The sequence below is a fragment of the Labrus mixtus genome, chromosome 13, assembly GCF_963584025.1.
Source record: "Labrus mixtus chromosome 13, fLabMix1.1, whole genome shotgun sequence".
Classification (NCBI taxonomy): domain Eukaryota; kingdom Metazoa; phylum Chordata; class Actinopteri; order Labriformes; family Labridae; genus Labrus; species Labrus mixtus.
The window spans coordinates 29087564-29114035 of NC_083624.1; positions in this window are offsets into that span (position 1 = coordinate 29087564).

Below are 26472 nucleotides of genomic sequence, written 5' to 3' on the forward strand. Positions count from 1 at the left end.
TTTTCAACTTTTTTGAAACCGAAATCTTTTCATGAAAATTTTCAACTTTTTTGAAGCTGAAATACTTCATGAAAATGTTGGACTTTTTTAAAGTCGAAATCCTGTCGTGAAAATTTTCAACTCTTTTGTAGCCGAAATCTTTTCATGAAAATTTTCAACTTTTTTGAAGCCGAAATCTTTTCATGAAAATTTTCAACTTTTTTGAAGCTGAATTACTTCATGAAAATGTTCGACTTTTTTAAAGCCGAAATCCTGTCGTGAAAATTTTCAACTTTTTTGAAGCCGAAATCTTTTCATGAAAATTTTCAACTTTTTTGAAGCCGAAATCTTTTCATGAAAACTTTCAACTTTTTTTAAGCTGAAATACTTCATGAAAATGTTCGACTTTTTTAAAGCCGAAATCCTGTCGTGAAAATTTTCAACTTTTTTGAATCTGAAATACTTCATGAAAATGTTCAACTTTTTTGAAGCTGAAATACTTCATGAAAATGTTCGACTTTTTTAAAGCCGAAATCCTGTCGTGAAAATTTTCAACTTTTTTGAAGCCGAAATCTTTTCATGAAAATTTTCAACTTTTTTTAAGCTGAAATACTTCATGAAAATGTTCGACTTTTTTAAAGCCGAAATCCTGTCGTGAAAATTTTCAACTTTTTTGAATCCGAAATACTTCATGAAAATGTTCGACTTTTTTAAAGCCGAAATCCTGTCGTGAAAATTTTCAACTTTTTTGAAGCCGAAATCTTTTCATGAAAATTTTCAACTTTTTTTAAGCTGAAATACTTCATGAAAATGTTCGACTTTTTTAAAGCCGAAATCCTGTCGTGAAAATTTTCAACTTTTTTGAATCTGAAATACTTCATGAAAATGTTCGACTTTTTTAAAGCCGAAATCCTGTCGTGAAAATTTTCAACTTTTTTGAAACCGAAATCTTTTCATGAAAATTTTCAACTTTTTTGAAGCTGAAATACTTCATGAAAATGTTGGACTTTTTTAAAGTCGAAATCCTGTCGTGAAAATTTTCAACTCTTTTGTAGCCGAAATCTTTTCATGAAAATTTTCAACTTTTTTGAAGCCGAAATCTTTTCATGAAAATTTTCAACTTTTTTGAAGCTGAATTACTTCATGAAAATGTTCGACTTTTTTAAAGCCGAAATCCTGTCGTGAAAATTTTCAACTTTTTTGAAGCCGAAATCTTTTCATGAAAATTTTCAACTTTTTTGAAGCCGAAATCTTTTCATGAAAACTTTCAACTTTTTTTAAGCTGAAATACTTCATGAAAATGTTCGACTTTTTTAAAGCCGAAATCCTGTCGTGAAAATTTTCAACTTTTTTGAATCCGAAATACTTCATGAAAATGTTCGACTTTTTTGTAGCCGAAATCCTGTCGTGAAAATTTTCAACTTTTTTGAAGCCGAAATCTTTTCATGAAAATTTTAAACTTTTTTGAAGCCGAAATCTTTTCATGAAAATTTTCAACTTTTTTGAAGCCGAAATCTTTTCATGAAAATTTTCAACTTTTTTGAAGCTGAAATACTTCATGAAAATTTTCAACTTTTTTGAATCCGAAATACTTCATGAAAATGTTGGACTTTTTTAAAGTCAAAATCCTATCGTGAAAATGTTCAACTCTTTTGAAGCCGAAATCTTTTCATGAAAATTTTCAACTTTTTTGAAGCCGAAATCTTTTCATGAAAATTTTCAACTTTTTTGAAGCTGAATTACTTCATGAAAATGTTCAACTTTTTTAAAGCCGAAATCCTGTCGTGAAAATTTTCAACTTTTTTGAAGCCGAAATCTTTTCATGAAAATTTTCAACTTTTTTGAAGCCGAAATCTTTTCATGAAAATTTTCAACTTTTTTTAAGCTGAAATACTTCATGAAAATGTTCGACTTTTTTAAAGCCGAAATCCTGTCGTGAAAATTTTCAACTTTTTTGAATCAGAAATACTTCATGAAAATTTTCAACTTTTTTGAAGCCGAAATACATCATGAAAATGTTGGACTTTTTTAAAGTCGAAATCCTGTCGTGAAAATTTTCAACTCTTTTGAAGCCGAAATCTTTTCATGAAAATTTTAAACTTTTTTGAAGCCGAAATCTTTTCATGAAAATTTTAAACTTTTTTGAAGCCGAAATCTTTTCATGAAAATTTTCAACTTTTTTGAAGCCGAAATCTTTTCATGAAAATTTTCAACTTTTTTGAAGCCGAAATCTTTTCATGAAAATTTTCAACTTTTTTGAAGCTGAATTACTTCATGAAAATGTTCGACTTTTTTAAAGCCGAAATCCTGTCGTGAAAATTTTCAACTCTTTTGAAGCCGAAATCTTTTCATGAAAATTTTCAACTTTTTTGAAGCCGAAATCTTTTCATGAAAATTTTCAACTTTTTTGAAGCTGAATTACTTCATGAAAATGTTCGACTTTTTTAAAGCCGAAATCATGTCGTGAAAATTTTCAACTTTTTTGAAGCCGAAATCTTTTCATGAAAATTTTCAACTTTTTTGAAGCCGAAATCTTTTCATGAAAACTTTCAACTTTTTTTAAGCTGAAATACTTCATGAAAATGTTCGACTTTTTTAAAGCCGAAATCCTGTCGTGAAAATTTTCAACTTTTTTGAATCCGAAATACTTCATGAAAATGTTCGACTTTTTTGTAGCCGAAATCCTGTCGTGAAAATTTTCAACTTTTTTGAAGCCGAAATCTTTTCATGAAAATTTTAAACTTTTTTGAAGCCGAAATCTTTTCATGAAAATTTTCTACTTTTTTGAAGCCGAAATCTTTTCATGAAAATTTTCAACTTTTTTGAAGCTGAAATACTTCATGAAAATGTTCAACTTTTTTGAAGCCGAAATACTTCATGAAAATGTTGGACTTTTTTAAAGTCGAAATCCTGTCGTGAAAATTTTCAACTCTTTTGAAGCCGAAATCTTTTCATGAAAATTTTCAACTTTTTTGAAGCCGAAATCTTTTCATGAAAATTTTCAACTTTTTTGAAGCTGAATTACTTCATGAAAATGTTCGACTTTTTTAAAGCCGAAATCCTGTCGTGAAAATTTTCAACTTTTTTGAAGCCGAAATCTTTTCATGAAAATTTTCAACTTTTTTGAAGCCGAAATCTTTTCATGAAAACTTTCAACTTTTTTTAAGCTGAAATACTTCATGAAAATGTTCGACTTTTTTAAAGCCGAAATCCTGTCGTGAAAATTTTCAACTTTTTTGAATCCGAAATACTTCATGAAAATGTTGGACTTTTTTGTAGCCGAAATCCTGTCGTGAAAATTTTCAACTTTTTTGAAGCCGAAATCTTTTCATGAAAATTTTAAACTTTTTTGAAGCCGAAATCTTTTCAATGAAAATTTTCAACTTTTTTGAAGCCGAAATCTTTTCATGAAAATTTTCAACTTTTTTGAAGCTGAAATACTTCATAAAAATGTTCGACTTTTTTAACGCCGAAATCCTGTCGTGAAAATTTTCAACTTTTTTGAATCCGAAATACTTCATGAAAATGTTGGACTTTTTTAAAGTCAAAATCCTATCGTGAAAATGTTCAACTCTTTTGAAGCCGAAATCTTTTCATGAAAATTTTCAACTTTTTTGAAGCCGAAATCTTTTCATGAAAATTTTCAACTTTTTTGAAGCTGAATTACTTCATGAAAATGTTCAACTTTTTTAAAGCCGAAATCCTGTCGTGAAAATTTTCAACTTTTTTGAAGCCGAAATCTTTTCATGAAAATTTTCAACTTTTTTGAAGCCGAATTCTTTTCATTAAAATTTTCAACTTTTTTTAAACTGAAATACTTCATGAAAATGTTCGACTTTTTTAAAGCCGAAATCCTGTCGTGAAAATTTTCAACGTTTTTGAATCCGAAATACTTCATGAAAATGTTGGACTTTTTTGTAGCCGAAATCCTGTCGTGAAAATTTTCAACTTTTTTGAAGCCGAAATCTTTTCATGAAAATTTTCAACTTTTTTGAAGCCGAAATCTTTTCATGAAAATTTTCAACTTTTTTGAAGCCGAAATCTTTTCATGAAAATTTTCAACTTTTTTGAAGCTGAAATACTTCATAAAAATGTTCGACTTTTTTAACGCCGAAATCCTGTCTTGAAAATTTTCAACTTTTTTGAATCCGAAATACTTCATGAAAATGTTGGACTTTTTTAAAGTCAAAATCCTATCGTGAAAATGTTCAACTCTTTTGAAGCCGAAATCTTTTCATGAAAATTTTCAACTTTTTTGAAGCCGAAATCTTTTCATGAAAATTTTCAACTTTTTTGAAGCTGAATTACTTCATGAAAATGTTCAACTTTTTTAAAGCCGAAATCCTGTCGTGAAAATTTTCAACTTTTTTGAAGCCGAAATCTTTTCATGAAAATTTTCAACTTTTTTGAAGCCGAAATCTTTTCATGAAAATTTTCAACTTTTTTTAAGCTGAAATACTTCATGAAAATGTTCGACTTTTTTAAAGCCGAAATCCTGTCGTGAAAATTTTCAACTTTTTTGAATCCGAAATACTTCATGAAAATGTTCAACTTTTTTGAAGCTGAAATACTTCATGAAAATGTTCGACTTTTTTAAAGCCGAAATCCTGTCGTGAAAATTTTCAACTTTTTTGAATCCGAAATACTTCATGAAAATGTTCGACTTTTTTAAAGCCGAAATCCTGTCGTGAAAATTTTCAACTTTTTTGAAGCCGAAATCTTTTCATGAAAATTTTCAACTTTTTTTAAGCTGAAATACTTCATGAAAATGTTCGACTTTTTTAAAGCCGAAATCCTGTCGTGAAAATTTTCAACTTTTTTGAATCCGAAATACTTCATGAAAATGTTCGACTTTTTTATAGCCGAAATCCTTTCGTGAAAATTTTCAACTTTTTTGAAACCGAAATCTTTTCATGAAAATTTTCAACTTTTTTGAAGCTGAAATACTTCATAAAAATGTTCGACTTTTTTAACGCCGAAATCCTGTCGTGAAAATTTTCAACTTTTTTGAATCAGAAATACTTCATGAAAATTTTCAACTTTTTTGAAGCCGAAATACTTCATGAAAATGTTGGACTTTTTTAAAGTCGAAATCCTGTCGTGAAAATTTTCAACTCTTTTGAAGCCGAAATCTTTTCATGAAAATTTTAAACTTTTTTGAAGCCGAAATCTTTTCATGAAAATTTTCAACTTTTTTGAAGCCGAAATCTTTTCATGAAAATTTTCAACTTTTTTGAAGCTGAAATACTTCATGAAAATTTTCAACTTTTTTGAAGCCGAAATCTTTTCATGAAGATTTTCAACTTTTTTGAAGCTGAATTACTTCATGAAAATGTTCGACTTTTTTAAAGCCGAAATCCTGTCGTGAAAATTTTCAACTTTTTTGAAGCCGAAATCTTTTCATGAAAATTTTCAACTTTTTTGAAGCCGAAATCTTTTCATGAAAACTTTCAACTTTTTTTAAGCTGAAATACTTCATGAAAATGTTCGACTTTTTTAAAGCCGAAATCCTGTCGTGAAAATTTTCAACTTTTTTGAATCCGAAATACTTCATGAAAATGTTCGACTTTTTTAAAGCCGAAATCCTGTCGTGAAAATTTTCAACTTTTTTGAAGCCGAAATCTTTCCATGAAAATTTTAAACTTTTTTGAAGCCGAAATCTTTTCATGAAAATTTTCAACTTTTTTGAAGCCGAAATCTTTTCATGAAAATTTTCAACTTTTTTGAAGCTGAAATACTTCATAAAAATGTTCGACTTTTTTAATGCCGAAATCCTGTCGTGAAAATTTTCAACTTTTTTGAATCCGAAATACTTCATGAAAATTTTCAACTTTTTTGAAGCCGAAATACTTCATGAAAATGTTGGACTTTTTTAAAGTCGAAATCCTGTCGTGAAAATTTTCAACTCTTTTGAAGCCGAAATCTTTTCATGAAAATTTTCAACTTTTTTGAAGCCGAAATCTTTTCATGAAAATTTTCAACTTTTTTGAAGCTGAATTACTTCATGAAAATGTTCAACTTTTTTAAAGCCGAAATCCTGTCGTGAAAATTTTCAACTTTTTTGAAGCCGAAATCTTTTCATGAAAATTTTCAACTTTTTTGAAGCCGAAATCTTTTCATGAAAATTTTCAACTTTTTTTAAGCTGAAATACTTCATGAAAATGTTCGACTTTTTTAAAGCCGAAATCCTGTCGTGAAAATTTTCAACTTTTTTGAATCCGAAATACTTCATGAAAATGTTCAACTTTTTTGAAGCTGAAATACTTCATGAAAATGTTCGACTTTTTTAAAGCCGAAATCCTGTCGTGAAAATTTTCAACTTTTTTGAATCCGAAATACTTCATGAAAATGTTCGACTTTTTTAAAGCCGAAATCCTGTCGTGAAAATTTTCAACTTTTTTGAAGCCGAAATCTTTTCATGAAAATTTTCAACTTTTTTTAAGCTGAAATACTTCATGAAAATGTTCGACTTTTTTAAAGCCGAAATCCTGTCGTGAAAATTTTCAACTTTTTTGAATCCGAAATACTTCATGAAAATGTTCGACTTTTTTATAGCCGAAATCCTTTCGTGAAAATTTTCAACTTTTTTGAAACCGAAATCTTTTCATGAAAATTTTCAACTTTTTTGAAGCTGAAATACTTCATAAAAATGTTCGACTTTTTTAACGCCGAAATCCTGTCGTGAAAATTTTCAACTTTTTTGAATCAGAAATACTTCATGAAAATTTTCAACTTTTTTGAAGCCGAAATACTTCATGAAAATGTTGGACTTTTTTAAAGTCGAAATCCTGTCGTGAAAATTTTCAACTCTTTTGAAGCCGAAATCTTTTCATGAAAATTTTAAACTTTTTTGAAGCCGAAATCTTTTCATGAAAATTTTCAACTTTTTTGAAGCCGAAATCTTTTCATGAAAATTTTCAACTTTTTTGAAGCTGAAATACTTCATGAAAATTTTCAACTTTTTTGAAGCCGAAATCTTTTCATGAAGATTTTCAACTTTTTTGAAGCTGAATTACTTCATGAAAATGTTCGACTTTTTTAAAGCCGAAATCCTGTCGTGAAAATTTTCAACTTTTTTGAAGCCGAAATCTTTTCATGAAAATTTTCAACTTTTTTGAAGCCGAAATCTTTTCATGAAAACTTTCAACTTTTTTTAAGCTGAAATACTTCATGAAAATGTTCGACTTTTTTAAAGCCGAAATCCTGTCGTGAAAATTTTCAACTTTTTTGAATCCGAAATACTTCATGAAAATGTTCGACTTTTTTAAAGCCGAAATCCTGTCGTGAAAATTTTCAACTTTTTTGAAGCCGAAATCTTTCCATGAAAATTTTAAACTTTTTTGAAGCCGAAATCTTTTCATGAAAATTTTCAACTTTTTTGAAGCCGAAATCTTTTCATGAAAATTTTCAACTTTTTTGAAGCTGAAATACTTCATAAAAATGTTCGACTTTTTTAATGCCGAAATCCTGTCGTGAAAATTTTCAACTTTTTTGAATCCGAAATACTTCATGAAAATTTTCAACTTTTTTGAAGCCGAAATACTTCATGAAAATGTTGGACTTTTTTAAAGTCGAAATCCTGTCGTGAAAATTTTCAACTCTTTTGAAGCCGAAATCTTTTCATGAAAATTTTCAACTTTTTTGAAGCCGAAATCTTTTCATGAAAATTTTCAACTTTTTTGAAGCTGAATTACTTCATGAAAATGTTCAACTTTTTTAAAGCCGAAATCCTGTCGTGAAAATTTTCAACTTTTTTGAAGCCGAAATCTTTTCATGAAAATTTTCAACTTTTTTGAAGCCGAAATCTTTTCATGAAAATTTTCAACTTTTTTTAAGCTGAAATACTTCATGAAAATGTTCGACTTTTTTAAAGCTGAAATCCTGTCGTGAAAATTTTCAACTTTTTTGAATCCGAAATACTTCATGAAAATGTTCAACTTTTTTGAAGCTGAAATACTTCATGAAAATGTTCGACTTTTTTAAAGCCGAAATCCTGTCGTGAAAATTTTCAACTTTTTTGAAACCGAAATCTTTTCATGAAAATTTTCAACTTTTTTTAAGCTGAAATACTTCATGAAAATGTTCGACTTTTTTAAAGCCGAAATCCTGTCGTGAAAATTTTCAACTTTTTTGAATCCGAAATACTTCATGAAAATGTTCGACTTTTTTAAAGCCGAAATCCTGTCGTGAAAATTTTCAACTTTTTTGAAGCCGAAATCTTTTCATGAAAATTTTCAACTTTTTTTAAGCTGAAATACTTCATGAAAATGTTCGACTTTTTTAAAGCCGAAATCCTGTCGTGAAAATTTTCAACTTTTTTGAATCCGAAATACTTCATGAAAATGTTCGACTTTTTTAAAGCCGAAATCCTGTCGTGAAAATTTTCAACTTTTTTGAAACCGAAATCTTTTCATGAAAATTTTCAACTTTTTTGAAGCTGAAATACTTCATGAAAATGTTGGACTTTTTTAAAGTCGAAATCCTGTCGTGAAAATTTTCAACTCTTTTGAAGCCGAAATCTTTTCATGAAAATTTTCAACTTTTTTGATGCCGAAATCTTTTCATGAAAATTTTCAACTTTTTTGAAGCTGAATTACTTCATGAAAATGTTCGACTTTTTTAAAGCCGAAATCCTGTCGTGAAAATTTTCAACTTTTTTGAAGCCGAAATCTTTTCATGAAAATTTTAAACTTTTTTGAAGCCGAAATCTTTTCATGAAAACTTTCAACTTTTTTTAAGCTGAAATACTTCATGAAAATGTTCGACTTTTTTAAAGCCGAAATCCTGTCGTGAAAATTTTCAACTTTTTTGAATCCGAAATACTTCATGAAAATGTTCGTCTTTTTTGTAGCCGAAATCCTGTCGTGAAAATTTTCAACTTTTTTGAAGCCGAAATCTTTCCATGAAAATTTTAAACTTTTTTGAAGCCGAAATCTTTTCATGAAAATTTTCAACTTTTTTGAAGCCGAAATCTTTTCATGAAAATTTTCAACTTTTTTGAAGCTGAAATACTTCATAAAAATGTTCGACTTTTTTAATGCCGAAATCCTGTCGTGAAAATTTTCAACTTTTTTGAATCCGAAATACTTCATGAAAATTTTCAACTTTTTTGAAGCCGAAATACTTCATGAAAATGTTGGACTTTTTTAAAGTCGAAATCCTGTCGTGAAAATTTTCAACTCTTTTGAAGCCGAAATCTTTTCATGAAAATTTTCAACTTTTTTGAAGCCGAAATCTTTTCATGAAAATTTTCAACTTTTTTGAAGCTGAATTACTTCATGAAAATGTTCAACTTTTTTAAAGCCGAAATCCTGTCGTGAAAATTTTCAACTTTTTTGAAGCCGCAATCTTTTCATGAAAATTTTCAACTTTTTTGAAGCCGAAATCTTTTCATGAAAATTTTCAACTTTTTTTAAGCTGAAATACTTCATGAAAATGTTCGACTTTTTTAAAGCCGAAATCCTGTCGTGAAAATTTTCAACTTTTTTGAATCCGAAATACTTCATGAAAATGTTCAACTTTTTTGAAGCTGAAATACTTCATGAAAATGTTCGACTTTTTTAAAGCCGAAATCCTGTCGTGAAAATTTTCAACTTTTTTGAAACCGAAATCTTTTCATGAAAATTTTCAACTTTTTTTAAGCTGAAATACTTCATGAAAATGTTCGACTTTTTTAAAGCCGAAATCCTGTCGTGAAAATTTTCAACTTTTTTGAATCCGAAATACTTCATGAAAATGTTCGACTTTTTTAAAGCCGAAATCCTGTCGTGAAAATTTTCAACTTTTTTGAAGCCGAAATCTTTTCATGAAAATTTTCAACTTTTTTTAAGCTGAAATACTTCATGAAAATGTTCGACTTTTTTAAAGCCGAAATCCTGTCGTGAAAATTTTCAACTTTTTTGAATCCGAAATACTTCATGAAAATGTTCGACTTTTTTAAAGCCGAAATCCTGTCGTGAAAATTTTCAACTTTTTTGAAGCCGCAATCTTTTCATGAAAATTTTCAACTTTTTTGAAGCCGAAATCTTTTCATGAAAATTTTCAACTTTTTTTAAGCTGAAATACTTCATGAAAATGTTCGACTTTTTTAAAGCCGAAATCCTGTCGTGAAAATTTTCAACTTTTTTGAATCCGAAATACTTCATGAAAATGTTCAACTTTTTTGAAGCTGAAATACTTCATGAAAATGTTCGACTTTTTTAAAGCCGAAATCCTGTCGTGAAAATTTTCAACTTTTTTGAAACCGAAATCTTTTCATGAAAATTTTCAACTTTTTTTAAGCTGAAATACTTCATGAAAATGTTCGACTTTTTTAAAGCCGAAATCCTGTCGTGAAAATTTTCAACTTTTTTGAATCCGAAATACTTCATGAAAATGTTCGACTTTTTTAAAGCCGAAATCCTGTCGTGAAAATTTTCAACTTTTTTGAAGCCGAAATCTTTTCATGAAAATTTTCAACTTTTTTTAAGCTGAAATACTTCATGAAAATGTTCGACTTTTTTAAAGCCGAAATCCTGTCGTGAAAATTTTCAACTTTTTTGAATCCGAAATACTTCATGAAAATGTTCGACTTTTTTAAAGCCGAAATCCTGTCGTGAAAATTTTCAACTTTTTTGAAACCGAAATCTTTTCATGAAAATTTTCAACTTTTTTGAAGCTGAAATACTTCATGAAAATGTTGGACTTTTTTAAAGTCGAAATCCTGTCGTGAAAATTTTCAACTCTTTTGAAGCCGAAATCTTTTCATGAAAATTTTCAACTTTTTTGAAGCCGAAATCTTTTCATGAAAATTTTCAACTTTTTTGAAGCTGAATTACTTCATGAAAATGTTCGACTTTTTTAAAGCCGAAATCCTGTCGTGAAAATTTTCAACTTTTTTGAAGCCGAAATCTTTTCATGAAAATTTTCAACTTTTTTGAAGCCGAAATCTTTTCATGAAAACTTTCAACTTTTTTTAAGCTGAAATACTTCATGAAAATGTTCGACTTTTTTAAAGCCGAAATCCTGTCGTGAAAATTTTCAACTTTTTTGAATCCGAAATACTTCATGAAAATGTTCGACTTTTTTGTAGCCGAAATCCTGTCGTGAAAATTTTCAACTTTTTTGAAACCGAAATCTTTTCATGAAAATTTTCAACTTTTTTGAAGCTGAAATACTTCATGAAAATGTTGGACTTTTTTAAAGCCGAAATCCTGTCGTGAAAATTTTCAACTTTTTTGAAGCCGAAATCTTTTCATGAAAATTTTCAACTTTTTTGAAGCTGAAATACTTCATGAAAATGTTGGACTTTTTTAAAGTCGAAATCCTGTCGTGAAAATTTTCAACTCTTTTGAAGCCGAAATCTTTTCATGAAAATTTTCAACTTTTTTGAAGCCGAAATCTTTTCATGAAAATTTTCAACTTTTTTGAAGCTGAATTACTTCATGAAAATGTTCGACTTTTTTAAAGCCGAAATCCTGTCGTGAAAATTTTCAACTTTTTTGAGGCCGAAATCTTTTCATGAAAATTTTCAACTTTTTTGAAGCCGAAATCTTTTCATGAAAACTTTCAACTTTTTTTAAGCTGAAATACTTCATGAAAATGTTCGACTTTTTTAAAGCCGAAATCCTGTCGTGAAAATTTTCAACTTTTTTGAATCCGAAATACTTCATGAAAATGTTCGACTTTTTTGTAGCCGAAATCCTGTCGTGAAAATTTTCAACTTTTTTGAAGCCGAAATCTTTTCATGAAAATTTTAAACTTTTTTGAAGCCGAAATCTTTTCATGAAAATTTTCAACTTTTTTGAAGCTGAAATACTTCATGAAAATGTTGGACTTTTTTAAAGTCGAAATCCTGTCGTGAAAATTTTCAACTCTTTTGAAGCCGAAATCTTTTCATGAAAATTTTCAACTTTTTTGAAGCCGAAATCTTTTCATGAAAATTTTCAACTTTTTTGAAGCTGAATTACTTCATGAAAATGTTCGACTTTTTTAAAGCCGAAATCCTGTCGTGAAAATTTTCAACTTTTTTGAAGCCGAAATCTTTTCATGAAAATTTTCAACTTTTTTGAAGCCGAAATCTTTTCATGAAAACTTTCAACTTTTTTTAAGCTGAAATACTTCATGAAAATGTTCGACTTTTTTAAAGCCGAAATCCTGTCGTGAAAATTTTCAACTTTTTTGAATCCGAAATACTTCATGAAAATGTTCGACTTTTTTGTAGCCGAAATACTTCATGAAAATGTTCGACTTTTTTGTAGCCGAAATCCTGTCGTGAAAATTTTCAACTTTTTTGAAGCCGAAATCTTTTCATGAAAATTTTAAACTTTTTTGAAGCCGAAATCTTTTCATGAAAATTTTCAACTTTTTTGAAGCCGAAATACTTCATGAAAATGTTGGACTTTTTTAAAGTCGAAATCCTGTCGTGAAAATTTTCAACTCTTTTGAAGCCGAAATCTTTTCATGAAAATTTTCAACTTTTTTGAAGCCGAAATCTTTTCATGAAAATTTTCAACTTTTTTGAAGCTGAATTACTTCATGAAAATGTTCGACTTTTTTAAAGCCGAAATCCTGTCGTGAAAATTTTCAACTTTTTTGAAGCCGAAATCTTTTCATGAAAATTTTCAACTTTTTTGAAGCTGAAATACTTCATGAAAATGTTCAACTTTTTTAAAGCCGAAATCCTGTCGTGAAAATTTTCAACTTTTTTGAATCCGAAATACTTCATGAAAATGTTCGACTTTTTTAAAGCCGAAATCCTGTCGTGAAAATTTTCAACTTTTTTGAAACCGAAATCTTTTCATGAAAATTTTCAACTTTTTTGAAGCTGAAATACTTCATGAAAATGTTGGACTTTTTTAAAGTCGAAATCCTGTCGTGAAAATTTTCAACTCTTTTGAAGCCGAAATCTTTTCATGAAAATTTTCAACTTTTTTGAAGCCGAAATCTTTTCATGAAAATTTTCAACTTTTTTGAAGCTGAATTACTTCATGAAAATGTTCGACTTTTTTAAAGCCGAAATCCTGTCGTGAAAATTTTCAACTTTTTTGAAGCCGAAATCTTTTCATGAAAATTTTCAACTTTTTTGAAGCCGAAATCTTTTCATGAAAACTTTCAACTTTTTTTAAGCTGAAATACTTCATGAAAATGTTCGACTTTTTTAAAGCCGAAATCCTGTCGTGAAAATTTTCAACTTTTTTGAATCCGAAATACTTCATGAAAATGTTCGACTTTTTTGTAGCCGAAATCCTGTCGTGAAAATTTTCAACTTTTTTGAAGCCGAAATCTTTTCATGAAAATTTTAAACTTTTTTGAAGCCGAAATCTTTTCATGAAAATGTTCAACTTTTTTGAAGCCGAAATCTTTTCATGAAAATTTTCAACTTTTTTGAAGCTGAAATACTTCATGAAAATTTTCAACTTTTTTGAAGCCGAAATACTTCATGAAAATGTTGGACTTTTTTAAAGTCGAAATCCTGTCGTGAAAATTTTCAACTCTTTTGAAGCTGAAATCTTTTCATGAAAATTTTCAACTTTTTTGAAGCCGAAATCTTTTCATGAAAATTTTCAACTTTTTTGAAGCTGAATTACTTCATGAAAATGTTCGACTTTTTTAAAGCCGAAATCCTGTCGTGAAAATTTTCAACTTTTTTGAAGCCGAAATCTTTTCATGAAAATTTTCAACTTTTTTGAAGCCGAAATCTTTTCATGAAAACTTTCAACTTTTTTTAAGCTGAAATACTTCATGAAAATGTTCGACTTTTTTAAAGCCGAAATCCTGTCGTGAAAATTTTCAACTTTTTTGAATCCGAAATACTTCATGAAAATGTTGGACTTTTTTGTAGCCGAAATCCTGTCGAGAAAATTTTCAACTTTTTTGAAGCCGAAATCTTTTCATGAAAATTTTAAACTTTTTTGAAGCCGAAATCTTTTCATGAAAATTTTCAACTTTTTTGAAGCCGAAATCTTTTCCTGAAAATTTTCAACTTTTTTGAAGCTGAAATACTTCATAAAAATGTTCGACTTTTTTAACGCCGAAATCCTGTCGTGAAAATTTTCAACTTTTTTGAATCCGAAATACTTCATGAAAATTTTCAACTTTTTTGAAGCCGAAATACTTCATGAAAATGTTGGACTTTTTTAAAGTCGAAATCCTGTCGTGAAAATTTTCAACTCTTTTGAAGCCGAAATCTTTTCATGAAAATTTTCAACTTTTTTGAAGCAGAAATCTTTTCATGAAAATTTTCAACTTTTTTGAAGCTGAATTACTTCATGAAAATGTTCAACTTTTTTAAAGCCGAAATCCTGTCATGAAAATTTTCAACTTTTTTGAAGCCGAAATCTTTTCATGAAAATTTCCAACTTTTTTGAAGCCGAAATCTTTTCATGAAAATTTTCAACTTTTTTTAAGCTGAAATACTTCATGAAAATGTTCGACTTTTTTAAAGCCGAAATCCTGTCGTGAAAATTTTCAACTTTTTTGAATCCGAAATACTTCATGAAAATGTTCAACTTTTTTGAAGCTGAAATACTTCATGAAAATGTTCGACTTTTTTAAAGCCGAAATCCTGTCGTGAAAATTTTCAACTTTTTTGAAACCGAAATCTTTTCATGAAAATTTTCAACTTTTTTTAAGCTGAAATACTTCATGAAAATGTTCGACTTTTTTAAAGCCGAAATCCTGTCGTGAAAATTTTCAACTTTTTTGAATCCGAAATACTTCATGAAAATGTTCGACTTTTTTAAAGCCGAAATCCTGTCGTGAAAATTTTCAACTTTTTTGAAGCCGAAATCTTTTCATGAAAATTTTCAACTTTTTTTAAGCTGAAATACTTCATGAAAATGTTCGACTTTTTTAAAGCCGAAATCCTGTCGTGAAAATTTTCAACTTTTTTGAATCCGAAATACTTCATGAAAATGTTCGACTTTTTTAAAGCCGAAATCCTGTCGTGAAAATTTTCAACTTTTTTTAAACCGAAATCTTTTCATGAAAATTTTCAACTTTTTTGAAGCTGAAATACTTCATGAAAATGTTCGACTTTTTTAAAGCCGAAATCCTGTCGTGAAAATTTTCAACTTTTTGAATCCGAAATACTTCATGAAAATGTTCGACTTTTTTAAAGCCGAAATCCTGTCGTGAAAATTTTCAACTTTTTTGAAACCGAAATCTTTTCATGAAAATTTTCAACTTTTTTTAAGCTGAAATACTTCATGAAAATGTTCGACTTTTTTAAAGCCGAAATCCTGTCGTGAAAATTTTCAACTTTTTTGAAGCCGAAATCTTTTCATGAAAATTTTCAACTTTTTTGAAGCCGAAATCTTTTCATGAAAATTTTCAACTTTTTTGAAGCCGAAATCTTTTCATGAAAATTTTCAACTTTTTTGAAGCTGAAATCCTGTCGTGAAAATTTTCAACTCTTTTGAAGCCGAAATCTTTTCATGAAAATTTTCAACTTTTTTGAAGCTGAATTACTTCATGAAAATGTTCGACTTTTTTAAAGCCGAAATCCTGTCGTGAAAATTTTCAACTTTTTTGAAGCCGAAATCTTTTCATGAAAATTTTCAACTTTTTTGAAGCCGAAATCTTTTCATGAAAATTTTCAACTTTTTTTAATCTGAAATACTTCATGAAAATGTTCGACTTTTTTAAAGCCGAAATCCTGTCGTGAAAATTTTCAACTTTTTTGAATCCGAAATACTTCATGAAAATGTTCGACTTTTTTAAAGCCGAAATCCTGTCGTGAAAATTTTCAACTTTTTTGAAGCCGAAATCTTCTCGTGAAAATTTTCAACTTTTTTGAAGCTGAAATACTTCATGAAAATGTTCAACTTTTTTGAAGCTGAAATACTTCATGAAAATGTTCGACTTTTTTAAAGCCGAAATCCTGTCGTGAAAATTTTCAACTTTTTTGAAACCGAAATCTTTTCATGAAAATTTTCAACTTTTTTTAAGCTGAAATACTTCATGAAAATGTTCGACTTTTTTAAAGCCGAAATCCTGTCGTGAAAATTTTCAACTTTTTTGAATCCGAAATACTTCATGAAAATGTTCGACTTTTTTAAAGCCGAAATCCTGTCGTGAAAATTTTCAACTTTTTTGAAGCCGAAATCTTTTCATGAAAATTTTCAACTTTTTTTAAGCTGAAATACTTCATGAAAATGTTCGACTTTTTTAAAGCCGAAATCCTGTCGTGAAAATTTTCAACTTTTTTGAATCCGAAATACTTCATGAAAATGTTCGACTTTTTTAAAGCCGAAATCCTGTCGTGAAAATTTTCAACTTTTTTGAAACCGAAATCTTTTCATGAAAATTTTCAACTTTTTTGAAGCTGAAATACTTCATGAAAATGTTGGACTTTTTTAAAGTCGAAATCCTGTCGTGAAAATTTTCAACTCTTTTGAAGCCGAAATCTTTTCATGAAAATTTTCAACTTTTTTGAAGCCGAAATCTTTTCATGAAAATTTTCAACTTTTTTGAAGCTGAATTACTTCATGAAAATGTTCGACTTTTTTAAAGCCGAAATCCTGTCGTGAAAATTTTCAACTTTTTTGAAGCCGAAATCTTTTCATGAAAATTTTCAACTTTTTTGAAGCCGAAATCTTTTCATGAAAACTTTCAACTTTTTTTAAGCTGAAATACTTCATGAAAATGTTCGACTTTTTTAAAGCCGAAATCCTGTCGTGAAAATTTTCAACTTTTTTGAATCCGAAATACTTCATGAAAATGTTCGACTTTTTTGTAGCCGAAATCCTGTCGTGAAAATTTTCAACTTTTTTGAAGCCGAAATCTTTCCATGAAAATTTTAAACTTTTTTGAAGCCGAAATCTTTTCATGAAAATTTTCAACTTTTTTGAAGCCGAAATCTTTTCATGAAAATTTTCAACTTTTTTGAAGCTGAAATACTTCATAAAAATGTTCGACTTTTTTAATGCCGAAATCCTGTCGTGAAAATTTTCAACTTTTTTGAATCCGAAATACTTCATGAAAATTTTCAACTTTTTTGAAGCCGAAATACTTCATGAAAATGTTGGACTTTTTTAAAGTCGAAATCCTGTCGTGAAAATTTTCAACTCTTTTGAAGCCGAAATCTTTTCATGAAAATTTTCAACTTTTTTGAAGCCGAAATCTTTTCATGAAAATTTTCAACTTTTTTGAAGCTGAATTACTTCATGAAAATGTTCAACTTTTTTAAAGCCGAAATCCTGTCGTGAAAATTTTCAACTTTTTTGAAGCCGAAATCTTTTCATGAAAATTTTCAACTTTTTTGAAGCCGAAATCTTTTCATGAAAATTTTCAACTTTTTTTAAGCTGAAATACTTCATGAAAATGTTCGACTTTTTTAAAGCCGAAATCCTGTCGTGAAAATTTTCAACTTTTTTGAATCCGAAATACTTCATGAAAATGTTCAACTTTTTTGAAGCTGAAATACTTCATGAAAATGTTCGACTTTTTTAAAGCCGAAATCCTGTCGTGAAAATTTTCAACTTTTTTGAAACCGAAATCTTTTCATGAAAATTTTCAACTTTTTTTAAGCTGAAATACTTCATGAAAATGTTCGACTTTTTTAAAGCCGAAATCCTGTCGTGAAAATTTTCAACTTTTTTGAATCCGAAATACTTCATGAAAATGTTCGACTTTTTTAAAGCCGAAATCCTGTCGTGAAAATTTTCAACTTTTTTGAAGCCGAAATCTTTTCATGAAAATTTTCAACTTTTTTTAAGCTGAAATACTTCATGAAAATGTTCGACTTTTTTAAAGCCGAAATCCTGTCGTGAAAATTTTCAACTTTTTTGAATCCGAAATACTTCATGAAAATGTTCGACTTTTTTAAAGCCGAAATCCTGTCGTGAAAATTTTCAACTTTTTTGAAACCGAAATCTTTTCATGAAAATTTTCAACTTTTTTGAAGCTGAAATACTTCATGAAAATGTTGGACTTTTTTAAAGTCGAAATCCTGTCGTGAAAATTTTCAACTCTTTTGAAGCCGAAATCTTTTCATGAAAATTTTCAACTTTTTTGAAGCCGAAATCTTTTCATGAAAATTTTCAACTTTTTTGAAGCTGAATTACTTCATGAAAATGTTCGACTTTTTTAAAGCCGAAATCCTGTCGTGAAAATTTTCAACTTTTTTGAAGCCGAAATCTTTTCATGAAAATTTTCAACTTTTTTGAAGCCGAAATCTTTTCATGAAAACTTTCAACTTTTTTTAAGCTGAAATACTTCATGAAAATGTTCGACTTTTTTAAAGCCGAAATCCTGTCGTGAAAATTTTCAACTTTTTTGAATCCGAAATACTTCATGAAAATGTTCGACTTTTTTGTAGCCGAAATCCTGTCGTGAAAATTTTCAACTTTTTTGAAGCCGAAATCTTTTCATGAAAATTTTAAACTTTTTTGAAGCCGAAATCTTTTCATGAAAATTTTCAACTTTTTTGAAGCCGAAATCTTTTCATGAAAATTTTCAACTTTTTTGAAGCTGAAATACTTCATGAAAATGTTGGACTTTTTTAAAGTCGAAATCCTGTCGTGAAAATTTTCAACTCTTTTGAAGCCGAAATCTTTTCATGAAAATTTTCAACTTTTTTGAAGCCGAAATCTTTTCATGAAAATTTTCAACTTTTTTGAAGCTGAATTACTTCATGAAAATGTTCGACTTTTTTAAAGCCGAAATCCTGTCGTGAAAATTTTCAACTTTTTTGAAGCCGAAATCTTTTCATGAAAATTTTCAACTTTTTTGAAGCCGAAATCTTTTCATGAAAATTTTCAACTTTTTTGAAGCCGAAATACTTCATGAAAATGTTGGACTTTTTTAAAGTCGAAATCCTGTCGTGAAAATTTTCAACTCTTTTGAAGCCGAAATCTTTTCATGAAAATTTTCAACTTTTTTGAAGCCGAAATCTTTTCATGAAAATTTTCAACTTTTTTGAAGCTGAATTACTTCATGAAAATGTTCGACTTTTTTAAAGCCGAAATCCTGTCGTGAAAATTTTCAACTTTTTTGAAGCCGAAATCTTTTCATGAAAATTTTCAACTTTTTTGAAGCTGAAATACTTCATGAAAATGTTCAACTTTTTTAAAGCCGAAATCCTGTCGTGAAAATTTTCAACTTTTTTGAATCCGAAATACTTCATGAAAATGTTCGACTTTTTTAAAGCCGAAATCCTGTCGTGAAAATTTTCAACTTTTTTGAAACCGAAATCTTTTCATGAAAATTTTCAACTTTTTTGAAGCTGAAATACTTCATGAAAATGTTGGACTTTTTTAAAGTCGAAATCCTGTCGTGAAAATTTTCAACTCTTTTGAAGCCGAAATCTTTTCATGAAAATTTTCAACTTTTTTGAAGCCGAAATCTTTTCATGAAAATTTTCAACTTTTTTGAAGCTGAATTACTTCATGAAAATGTTCGACTTTTTTAAAGCCGAAATCCTGTCGTGAAAATTTTCAACTTTTTTGAAGCCGAAATCTTTTCATGAAAATTTTCAACTTTTTTGAAGCCGAAATCTTTTCATGAAAACTTTCAACTTTTTTTAAGCTGAAATACTTCATGAAAATGTTCGACTTTTTTAAAGCCGAAATCCTGTCGTGAAAATTTTCAACTTTTTTGAATCCGAAATACTTCATGAAAATGTTCGACTTTTTTGTAGCCGAAATCCTGTCGTGAAAATTTTCAACTTTTTTGAAGCCGAAATCTTTTCATGAAAATTTTAAACTTTTTTGAAGCCGAAATCTTTTCATGAAAATTTTCAACTTTTTTGAAGCCGAAATCTTTTCATGAAAATTTTCAACTTTTTTGAAGCTGAAATACTTCATGAAAATTTTCAACTTTTTTGAAGCCGAAATACTTCATGAAAATGTTGGACTTTTTTAAAGTCGAAATCCTGTCGTGAAAATTTTCAACTCTTTTGAAGCTGAAATCTTTTCATGAAAATTTTCAACTTTTTTGAAGCCGAAATCTTTTCATGAAAATTTTCAACTTTTTTGAAGCTGAATTACTTCATGAAAATGTTCGACTTTTTTAAAGCCGAAATCCTGTCGTGAAAATTTTCAACTTTTTTGAAGCCGAAATCTTTTCATGAAAATTTTCAACTTTTTTGAAGCCGAAATCTTTTCATGAAAACTTTCAACTTTTTTTAAGCTGAAATACTTCATGAAAATGTTCGACTTTTTTAAAGCCGAAATCCTGTCGTGAAAATTTTCAACTTTTTTGAATCCGAAATACTTCATGAAAATGTTGGACTTTTTTGTAGCCGAAATCCTGTCGAGAAAATTTTCAACTTTTTTGAAGCCGAAATCTTTTCATGAAAATTTTAAACTTTTTTGAAGCCGAAATCTTTTCATGAAAATTTTCAACTTTTTTGAAGCCGAAATCTTTTCATGAAAATTTTCAACTTTTTTGAAGCTGAAATACTTCATAAAAATGTTCGACTTTTTTAACGCCGAAATCCTGTCGTGAAAATTTTCAACTTTTTTGAAGCCGAAATCTTTTCATGAAAATTTTAAACTTTTTTGAAGCCGAAATCTTTTCATGAAAATTTTCAACTTTTTTGAAGCCGAAATCTTTTCATGAAAATTTTCAACTTTTTTGAAGCTGAAATACTTCATGAAAATTTTCAACTTTTTTGAAGCCGAAATACTTCATGAAAATGTTGGACTTTTTTAAAGTCGAAATCCTGTCGTGAAAATTTTCAACTCTTTTGAAGCCGAAATCTTTTCATGAAAATTTTCAACTTTTTTGAAGCCGAAATCTTTTCATGAAAATTTTCAACTTTTTTGAAGATGAATTACTTCATGAAAATGTTCGACTTTTTTAAAGCCGAAATCATGTCGTGAAAATTTTCAACTTTTTTGAAGCCGAAATCTTTTCATGAAAATTTTCAACTTTTTTGAAGCTGAAATACTTCATGAAAATGTTCAACTTTTTTAAAGCCGAAATCCTGTCGTGAAAATTTTCAACTTTTTTGAATCCGAAATACTTCATGAAAATGTTCGACTTTTTTAAAGCCGAAATCCTGTCGTGAAAATTTTCAACTTTTTTGAAACCGAAATCTTTTCATGAAAATTTTCAACTTTTTTGAAGCTGAAATACTTCATGAAAATGTTGGACTTTTTTAAAGTCGAAATCCTGTCGTGAAAATTTTCAACTCTTTTGAAGCCGAAATCTTTTCATGAAAATTTTCAACTTTTTTGAAGCCGAAATCTTTTCATGAAAATTTTCAACTTTTTTGAAGCTGAATTACTTCATGAAAATGTTCGAATTTTTTAAAGCCGAAATCCTGTCGTGAAAATTTTCAACTTTTTTGAAGCCGAAATCTTTTCATGAAAATTTTCAACTTTTTTGAAGCCGAAATCTTTTCATGAAAACTTTCAACTTTTTTTAAGCTGAAATACTTCATGAAAATGTTCGACTTTTTTAAAGCCGAAATCCTGTCGTGAAAATTTTCAACTTTTTTGAATCCGAAATACTTCATGAAAATGTTCGACTTTTTTGTAGCCGAAATCCTGTCGTGAAAATTTTCAACTTTTTTGAAGCCGAAATCTTTTCATGAAAATTTTAAACTTTTTTGAAGCCGAAATCTTTTCATGAAAATTTTCAACTTTTTTGAAGCCGAAATCTTTTCATGAAAATTTTCAACTTTTTTGAAGCTGAAATACTTCATGAAAATTTTCAACTTTTTTGAAGCCGAAATACTTCATGAAAATGTTGGACTTTTTTAAAGTCGAAATCCTGTCGTGAAAATTTTCAACTCTTTTGAAGCTGAAATCTTTTCATGAAAATTTTCAACTTTTTTGAAGCCGAAATCTTTTCATGAAAATTTTCAACTTTTTTGAAGCCGAAATCTTTTCATGAAAACTTTCAACTTTTTTTAAGCTGAAATACTTCATGAAAATGTTCGACTTTTTTAAAGCCGAAATCCTGTCGTGAAAATTTTCAACTTTTTTGAATCCGAAATACTTCATGAAAATGTTCGACTTTTTTGTAGCCGAAATCCTGTCGTGAAAATTTTCAACTTTTTTGAAGCCGAAATCTTTTCATGAAAATTTTAAACTTTTTTGAAGCCGAAATCTTTTCATGAAAATTTTCAACTTTTTTGAAGCCGAAATCTTTTCATGAAAATTTTCAACTTTTTTGAAGCTGAAATACTTCATGAAAATTTTCAACTTTTTTGAAGCCGAAATACTTCATGAAAATGTTGGACTTTTTTAAAGTCGAAATCCTGTCGTGAAAATTTTCAACTCTTTTGAAGCTGAAATCTTTTCATGAAAATTTTCAACTTTTTTGAAGCCGAAATCTTTTCATGAAAATTTTCAACTTTTTTGAAGCTGAATTACTTCATGAAAATGTTCGACTTTTTTAAAGCCGAAATCCTGTCGTGAAAATTTTCAACTTTTTTGAAGCCGAAATCTTTTCATGAAAATTTTCAACTTTTTTGAAGCCGAAATCTTTTCATGAAAACTTTCAACTTTTTTTAAGCTGAAATACTTCATGAAAATGTTCGACTTTTTTAAAGCCGAAATCCTGTCGTGAAAATTTTCAACTTTTTTGAATCCGAAATACTTCATGAAAATGTTGGACTTTTTTGTAGCCGAAATCCTGTCGAGAAAATTTTCAACTTTTTTGAAGCCGAAATCTTTTCATGAAAATTTTAAACTTTTTTGAAGCCGAAATCTTTTCATGAAAATTTTCAACTTTTTTGAAGCCGAAATCTTTTCATGAAAATTTTCAACTTTTTTGAAGCTGAAATACTTCATAAAAATGTTCGACTTTTTTAACGCCGAAATCCTGTCGTGAAAATTTTCAACTTTTTTGAATCCGAAATACTTCATGAAAATTTTCAACTTTTTTGAAGCCGAAATACTTCATGAAAATGTTGGACTTTTTTAAAGTCGAAATCCTGTCGTGAAAATTTTCAACTCTATTGAAGCCGAAATCTTTTCATGAAAATTTTCAACTTTTTTGAAGCAGAAATCTTTTCATGAAAATTTTCAACTTTTTTGAAGCTGAATTACTTCATGAAAATGTTCAACTTTTTTAAAGCCGAAATCCTATCGTGAAAATTTTCAACTTTTTTGAAGCCGAAATCTTTTCATGAAAATTTTCAACTTTTTTGAAGCCGAAATCTTTTCATGAAAATTTTCAACTTTTTTTAAGCTGAAATACTTCATGAAAATGTTCGACTTTTTTAAAGCCGAAATCCTGTTGTGAAAATTTTCAACTTTTTTGAATCCGAAATACTTCATGAAAATGTTCAACTTTTTTGAAGCTGAAATACTTCATGAAAATGTTCGACTTTTTTAAAGCCGAAATCCTGTCGTGAAAATTTTCAACTTTTTTGAAACCGAAATCTTTTCATGAAAATTTTCAACTTTTTTTAAGCTGAAATACTTCATGAAAATGTTCGACTTTTTTAAAGCCGAAATCCTGTCGTGAAAATTTTCAACTTTTTTGAATCCGAAATACTTCATGAAAATGTTCGACTTTTTTAAAGCCGAAATCCTGTCGTGAAAATTTTCAACTTTTTTGAAGCCGAAATCTTTTCATGAAAATTTTCAACTTTTTTTAAGCTGAAATACTTCATGAAAATGTTCGACTTTTTTAAAGCCGAAATCCTGTCGTGAAAATTTTCAACTTTTTTGAATCCGAAATACTTCATGAAAATGTTCGACTTTTTTAAAGCCGAAATCCTGTCGTGAAAATTTTCAACTTTTTTTAAACCGAAATCTTTTCATGAAAATTTTCAACTTTTTTGAAGCTGAAATACTTCATGAAAATGTTCGACTTTTTTAAAGCCGAAATCCTGTCGTGAAAATTTTCAACTTTTTGAATCCGAAATACTTCATGAAAATGTTCGACTTTTTTAAAGCCGAAATCCTGTCGTGAAAATTTTCAACTTTTTTGAAACCGAAATCTTTTCATGAAAATTTTCAACTTTTTTTAAGCTGAAATACTTCATGAAAATGTTCGACTTTTTTAAAGCCGAAATCCTGTCGTGAAAATTTTCAACTTTTTTGAAGCCGAAATCTTTTCATGAAAATTTTCAACTTTTTTGAAGCCGAAATCTTTTCATGAAAATTTTCAACTTTTTTGAAGCCGAAATCTTTTCATGAAAATTTTCAACTTTTTTGAAGCTGAAATACTTCATAAAAATGTTCGACTTTTTTAACGCCGAAATCCTGTCGTGAAAATTTTCAACTCTTTTGAAGCCGAAATCTTTTCATGAAAATTTTCAACTTTTTTGAAGCTGAATTACTTCATGAAAATGTTCGACTTTTTTAAAGCCGAAATCCTGTCGTGAAAATTTTCAACTTTTTTGAAGCCGAAATCTTTTCATGAAAATTTTCAACTTTTTTGAAGCCGAAATCTTTTCATGAAAACTTTCAACTTTTTTTAAGCTGAAATACTTCATGAAAATGTTCGACTTTTTTAAAGCCGAAATCCTGTCGTGAAAATTTTCAACTTTTTTGAATCCGAAATACTTCATGAAAATGTTGGACTTTTTTGTAGCCGAAATCCTGTCGAGAAAATTTTCAACTTTTTTGAAGCCGAAATCTTTTCATGAAAATTTTAAACTTTTTTGAAGCCGAAATCTTTTCATGAAAATTTTCAACTTTTTTGAAGCCGAAATCTTTTCATGAAAATTTTCAACTTTTTTGAAGCTGAAATACTTCATAAAAATGTTCGACTTTTTTAACGCCGAAATCCTGTCGTGAAAATTTTCAACTTTTTTGAATCCGAAATACTTCATGAAAATTTTCAACTTTTTTGAAGCCGAAATACTTCATGAAAATGTTGGACTTTTTTAAAGTCGAAATCCTGTCGTGAAAATTTTCAACTCTATTGAAGCCGAAATCTTTTCATGAAAATTTTCAACTTTTTTGAAGCAGAAATCTTTTCATGAAAATTTTCAACTTTTTTGAAGCTGAATTACTTCATGAAAATGTTCAACTTTTTTAAAGCCGAAATCCTATCGTGAAAATTTTCAACTTTTTTGAAGCCGAAATCTTTTCATGAAAATTTTCAACTTTTTTGAAGCCGAAATCTTTTCATGAAAATTTTCAACTTTTTTTAAGCTGAAATACTTCATGAAAATGTTCGACTTTTTTAAAGCCGAAATCCTGTCGTGAAAATTTTCAACTTTTTTGAATCCGAAATACTTCATGAAAATGTTCAACTTTTTTGAAGCTGAAATACTTCATGAAAATGTTCGACTTTTTTAAAGCCGAAATCCTGTCGTGAAAATTTTCAACTTTTTTGAAACCGAAATCTTTTCATGAAAATTTTCAACTTTTTTTAAGCTGAAATACTTCATGAAAATGTTCGACTTTTTTAAAGCCGAAATCCTGTCGTGAAAATTTTGAACTTTTTTGAATCCGAAATACTTCATGAAAATGTTCGACTTTTTTAAAGCCGAAATCCTGTCGTGAAAATTTTCAACTTTTTGAATCCGAAATACTTCATGAAAATGTTCGACTTTTTTAAAGCCGAAATCCTGTCGTGAAAATTTTCAACTTTTTTGAAACCGAAATCTTTTCATGAAAATTTTCAACTTTTTTTAAGCTGAAATACTTCATGAAAATGTTCGACTTTTTTAAAGCCGAAATCCTGTCGTGAAAATTTTCAACTTTTTTGAAGCCGAAATCTTTTCATGAAAATTTTCAACTTTTTTGAAGCCGAAATCTTTTCATGAAAATTTTCAACTTTTTTGAAGCCGAAATCTTTTCATGAAAATTTTCAACTTTTTTGAAGCTGAAATACTTCATAAAAATGTTCGACTTTTTTAACGCCGAAATCCTGTAGTGAAAATTTTCAACTCTTTTGAAGCCGAAATCTTTTCATGAAAATTTTCAACTTTTTTGAAGCTGAATTACTTCATGAAAATGTTCGACTTTTTTAAAGCCGAAATCCTGTCGTGAAAATTTTCAACTTTTTTGAAGCCGAAATCTTTTCATGAAAATTTTCAACTTTTTTGAAGCCGAAATCTTTTCATGAAAATTTTCAACTTTTTTTAAGCTGAAATACTTCATGAAAATGTTCGACTTTTTTAAAGCCGAAATCCTGTCGTGAAAATTTTCAACTTTTTTGAATCCGAAATACTTCATGAAAATGTTGGACTTTTTTGAAGCCGAAATACTTCATGAAAATGTTGGACTTTTTTAAAGTCGAAATCCTGTCGTGAAAATTTTCAACTCTTTTGAAGCCGAAATCTTTTCATGAAAATTTTCAACTTTTTTGAAGCAGAAATCTTTTCATGAAAATTTTCAACTTTTTTTAAGCTGAAATACTTCATGAAAATGTTCGACTTTTTTAAAGCCGAAATCCTGTCGTGAAAATTTTCAACTTTTTTGAATCCGAAATACTTCATGAAAATGTTCAACTTTTTTGAAGCTGAAATACTTCATGAAAATGTTCGACTTTTTTAAAGCCGAAATCCTGTCGTGAAAATTTTCAACTTTTTTGAAACCGAAATCTTTTCATGAAAATTTTCAACTTTTTTTAAGCTGAAATACTTCATGAAAA